Source organism: Suricata suricatta, chromosome 10, assembly GCF_006229205.1.
Source record: "Suricata suricatta isolate VVHF042 chromosome 10, meerkat_22Aug2017_6uvM2_HiC, whole genome shotgun sequence".
Classification (NCBI taxonomy): domain Eukaryota; kingdom Metazoa; phylum Chordata; class Mammalia; order Carnivora; family Herpestidae; genus Suricata; species Suricata suricatta.
This window is the reverse complement of record NC_043709.1, coordinates 38442876-38448875: the sequence shown is the minus strand read 5'-3', so window position 1 is coordinate 38448875 and position 6000 is coordinate 38442876.

The following is a 6000-nucleotide window of genomic DNA, read 5'->3' as shown; positions in this document are numbered from 1 at the left end:
TCTTAATTTATAAAATAGGGAGGTAATAATACCTATCACTTAGGGTTATTGTAAGAATGGAATGAATTGATACCATGTCAAGTGCCTAATAGAGTGGCTTACATGGAGTCCACGTCATATGTAGTAGCTATTTTCAAGGAATTAACATTTAAATAAGGCAACTCATTCTGTTTTTCAACAGTTCTAATGTCACAAAGTTCTGAAATCTGCCTCCTTATAAATTCCAACCATTGGAACTCATTATGCTCACTGGAGCAGATAAGTTTAATTCTTTCTTCCACATGAACACCCTTAAGATATTGAAACAGTTTTTACCCATCTTCATTTTTTCCCAGTTGAACATCTGCAGTGAACTTTTATTGTAACTTATTTTTTTCTTAAGTGTAATGAATATATTAGAACCTTCAATACCATTTATGCTAGAGTGGGAATCAGCATAGGATGGAACATTTTGTACCTAATTTAAATCTAATGTTTAGTAATTAAAATTGGAAAATGGCCTCTCCTGGTTGTTCTTATAAACTTCCTTAAGCTTTCACTGGTATAGTAGTCTCCTAGCCTGTCATCTCTACTGCTGCCGTTTCAGTTTAGATCTTATCCTTTCTGATGTGGGCTATTCCAAATAGTGTCTAGTTTCCCTCACCTGCAGTTTAATTGCATTCTGATTCCATAGAGGTCTTCACAAAATACAAATATGACCAAAAACCATTGTTAACTTCATGTCACACACAAAATGAACTCAATACTTGTTTTGTATGTGTATAAAGAGTCTTTATGCTCTTACCTCTTTATTTCTTGCTAAACTGGCTTCTCAGTTCATTCCCTCTGCCCTACCCAACCTCTTCATGCACCTTTATGTTGAGCAACTTGGAGTTCCAGGAATGTGCTCTATCTATACTTTAAGGCTCAAATTTTTTCTGTTCCTGGGATATCTTTTTGAAAATTGGCACTAAGCTTTCCTGACTCAGTTCTTACCTGCTCTGATGTCATTCTGCTATGACTTTCTCCTCTCTTGAGTTTATTTAAGCTCCATATTTTATAATGATTTATGTCACAGCATATAGCACTTTGTTATCTCTATAAGCATTTATATCTTTCTTCACACACTAAGAACCTAAGAGTCATGAGCTCTTCCAAGGAAAACTGTTTTCCCTTCATCCCTGCTATATAAAGATCTGAGTTGAACCAGAGTTCTGTTCTCCTGGTAGGGTCTTCCATCCAGGAATGTTTAGCCAACAGAAAAGCAGTTAATCTAAAGAATGCAAAGGATCCAAAGTGACTATGATTCATGACCAATGGCATACTAGATATGAATATTTGAGCTAGACTGGTCAGGTTCCCTGGGCAAACCAGGTTAGAAAGAACCGAGTCCTAACTTGGAGGTGAAAGAACTTGTGGGAGTACTTTCATGAGTTCCTGTCTCCACATCTGCTCACCTGCCTACATCTGTACCCACACACTCAGCCTCTTCACCTTTACCACAGATGTACTTGGTGACCGTGCTTGTGGAAGGCCAACCCTCTACTGGGAAAATCCATCCTATCCTCCCTCATGTATTCAAGAATATCAGTCTCATGATCCTCTCCTTTTCCTCTTACCTTATCACTCGCTACTCTAATAGATCATTCTCATCAGCATATAAATATCCTGTAACTTCTTCTATCTGAAAACATATGTATATGTTTTTTCTTGACTCTATATCTCCTTCTTGCTGTCCTGTTGCTCTTCTCCCTTCAATGCCAAAACTTCTAGAATAAAATCATGTCTAATAGATGTAATAACAGAATTCTCTAATTCCCTGAGCCTACTCAAATCAAGCTTTTATTCTGCTACTGCAAAGGTACAATTTAGTCCTTCTCTTGCTTGATTCCTCGGAGGTTTTATACCACTGGTCAAACCCTCTCCCATGAAACATTTTGTCCACCTGTCCTTCAGGAGATCACACTTGTCCAGGTTTCCCTCTACCTCTCTGACCCTCCTTGGGTGACTCCCCAGCTCTTTTCTCATTGTTTTCATGCATTAAGGCAATTCTTTTCTTTTCTGTCTATACTCTTCTTATTAGTATTTTCATCCAGTCAGGTAGTGTTATATAACATCTCTACACTGATAAATCACAATTTCAATCTCCAGTTCATCCTACTTCCCTTAAATGTAGATTCCAAATGTCTCCTAGACATGCCCCCCTTATGTCTCTCAACCTCTGCATTTACCCCTCTGAGAAACACTTTGTTTAATGCAGTAACCAGAGCAATGCTCTTGTAACATTAGTCACAGAATGTTATCCTTCATCTGTGGGCCTCTCATACAAAATAGAAGTCAGAATCCCTGCTGTGACTGCCTGCTTTTATCTTCCTCCTTCCTGTTATCTCCCTGACTTCATTTTCTATTGTCCTTCTCCTTGCTTGCAGGGCTCCCATCAAACATGCTCTGGACTCAGACGGTTTACGCAGGTTCTTAACACGGTCTGTAATTGTCTTTCCTTAAATATTTCCTTGGCTTAACCTTAGTCCCCTCATAACTTTCTTCAAAGTTTACTTTATTCATGAGGACACCTATGACCCCATATTTAAGACTGAACTATCTCCTCACCCACCCACTGTGGTCAATGTCTTCTTCTTTGCTTTGTTTTCTACTATAATGCTTAATCAGGTTTACTCTTTTATTTATCGACTCAAACTCTTTTTTATTAATACATCTCCTAGAATATAAGCTTCAAGAGGGCAGGGATCTGTACCTGATTTTCTGCCTGCTGTACCTGACCAATACGGTCTACATAGTCCCCTCAGCTTGACTAAACTTTAGACAAGTTTATTACTGACTATAAGCCCCTGACCTCCCTTTTCTTGGAGCATTTGCTTTAGAAAACTTGCAATCATAAATTTTTTCTCGGCTCCTTTGTGATGTAAATTTTCTTCCAGCCAGTTTTACAACCCACGCACGCACAGGATGTTCTTTCTCAAAGACCTGAGAGTCATCCCTTTCAAATGTAATCATCAAGAAAAATTGAACTCCTATCTCTCCAGCTTTGTGGGAGGGTGGGAGCCGTTAAGCACCAATTAGCAAACACAGGTGACCTAGTCACATTGACTGACGTCCCCCTTACCTTTCTCTAGTACTTTTCCACCAGCTCAATCCAAGTGCTTAAAAACTCTCCAGTCTTTTGCTTCAGGTGAGTGAAGTTCATTGCTGAAGTCCTCTCCCCCACGGCAGTAACTTGAATAACTGTCTTGCCATATTCAATGAGTCTAGTGTGATTTCTTCTTAACATCTCTCCTATTTCTCTTTAACATTTCACATACTGTGCCTGTACATAGCATATAGTTAAGAAGTGTTTGTCAAGTAAATAAATGGATGCAAAGCCTCATAAAAGCAAAGGCTTTGAGATGGTAGGAGGGAAACATAAAAGATAATGACTCTCATAGACAGAGAGAAAAGGAAGGAGAATATGCTTAGGAAACCGAAAAAGAGAAGAAAGGAGGGGGTAGAGAGCAAAGCACAGGCGACCTCTGGTGTTTCTGTCAGTTTCTGGTTCATTCATATAAAATATATTACATATGCACTAAAGAAATGATCAGAGTCTATATATTGTATATTCTGTATATATGATAAATAAAATATACTGAAAAGATATATTACATATAATATAAAAATAAACATATCCTTACATAAACCTGCTTTTTCTTAAGTTTAATTGAGTGAATTTCCTGAATCTCTGATACTAGCTGTTAGATAAGGCCAGTTAGAACTCTCCATTAGATTGTAATCCCTTTTTTTAATTTTTTTAAATGTTTTTTAATTTATTTTTGAGAGACAGAGAGAGTCAGCACAAGCAGGGGAGGATCAGAGAGAGAGAGACACAGAATCTGAAGCAGGCTCCAGGCTCTGAGCTAGCTGTCAGCACAGAGCCTGATGCGGGGCTCAAACCCATGAACTGTGAGATCATGACCTGAGCCAAACCCGGATGCTTAACCAAATGAGCCACCCAGGCGCCCCTGTAATCTCTTATAAAAGACTCCATCTTTGAATTTGGAGTGTCTAGTATTGTACCTACTATGTATCAGGTATTCACTGGCCAATTTTAAAACAAAAATGTAAACATATCAACATCTTACTGTTCCATCATCCCCATAAGTAAGTCTTCTAACAGTTTATGATGACATTTTGGATAAAATATATTTTATGTGGTCAAGGTTGGAAATAGAGTTAGTTATAATTTATATGACTGTCTTACCTTAGGATAACAATAATAACTTTGAATAGCAGTTATTAAAAATATAAAAATGAAATTCTTTTGGAGTTTAGTAAGTGTTAATTGAGGCCCTCACCAATTCCTGGTTGTTAGTAATCAGACTTAAGGCAATATAGTAAACCTCTAGACCCACAGAGAAAAACATTTAGATTCCAAGTTCGAGTTTTATTATCACTTTGCCAACATAGGATGGCTGATTTTGCTGGGAAATCCAATCATAGCTCTCACAAGAAGTAGCCAATAAATGTATAGTAAAGAGATGCATTTTCCCTTAGTTTGAATGACCCCTCTACCCAGTGGCTCCTCCTAATTCTAATCTTCAGACCTGACACTTTCTTAGACCTGGTTGAAATGTCTTACTTTACTATTGTCTTCATTGGACAGCAGATCTTGTTCCTTCTCAAGTATATTTTTGTCTTAGGAGGCAGAAAGTTGTTGTGCATATCTTCTTAGTGCAGTCTTTTGCCAGTTAACTTTGGTGAACTCTGTGTCAATTCACAACAAAACAGGATTTGTCCCACCCCCTCAGAATATAAAAGTCTCTCTTGACCTTTAAAGCAAAACAAAAAGTATCTAAAGGATTTTTAAGTCCCCCATGCTGATTATCTTAGCAATTTGGTAGAACAAGAAGATAGATTTTATACTTCTGTGGATCGATCTATTTCATCTGAACAACCTTTTGTGTGAAATAATTCTTTTCGTAAGCAGTCAATTGAGATATGAGGAAAACATCTATCTCTGACTTTAATTCAGGGCTTTTTAGGATCAGGCTAAAGGGATGTGTATCGAATGATTCATGTTAAGACCAAAGATATGGAATTTGCTTCTTTTTCTAAGGTCCAAATGTCAAAGCCAAATGGAGTTTGTTAAGGCAGTCTTCAGCCATAGGGCTCTAAAAAACAATGCTCTCTCCAATTCTCAATAGGTCAGACCTGCCCTAGCTAAATGCTAACGACAAGCGGAGCACAGACTACACGAAGAGGAGCCTGAGGGGATATGTTGTTCTGTAAAGGGGTCAAATGCATGGTTCAAATCAGTCTCACAACATCTTGGTTTCTTAGAAGAGGGAATTATCCGTATTGAGTGCTAGAGATGGTCCAATGAGACTGCAGTGTGCTTTATTCTGCTCCTATTATGTAAAAGGATTTAGGGAAGGTTGGAAACAAAATACACATAAACCACCCACATGGGTGCGCGCACACACATTCATTTAATCATCTCATGTTCTGCTTTCATCTGACAAAGGCAAACTCTTAAGTGCTAAAGATTGAATGACCTCTCAAGAGACCATCTTTGGAACTTCACTTATTAATGTTACAGTGAGATGCTCAAATATTTCATGCTTTTCCTACTCTTTGGGAAATGTGATCAAATGGTAGTAATAAAAAATGGGATTTTACTGATCCTCACTCCAAGCTCATATTTTCTTACGTGTTTTACTTTAACTTTTAATTATATTTAGTGCTTTTATTGTGTATTCACAATTAGGTAGGGCCTAGAACCTGCTGAGACATGTTACATCTTTCTTTTCCTAGGAGGCTTCCTTCTGGCATTTCACATGAACTATTTAGATGTCTTTATAAAACACTTTTCAATCTGGGGGGATATTATGAGGAGGCCACTTCATAGTGGTTTGATTTAAGATCTCGGTAAACAAATCTCCTGGAAAATATTGTTTTTAAAGGAAGTTTAAGATGTCTTATTTATTGCAGTTACTGTTAGGAGGAATTGGATTGAACAGAAATAACTAC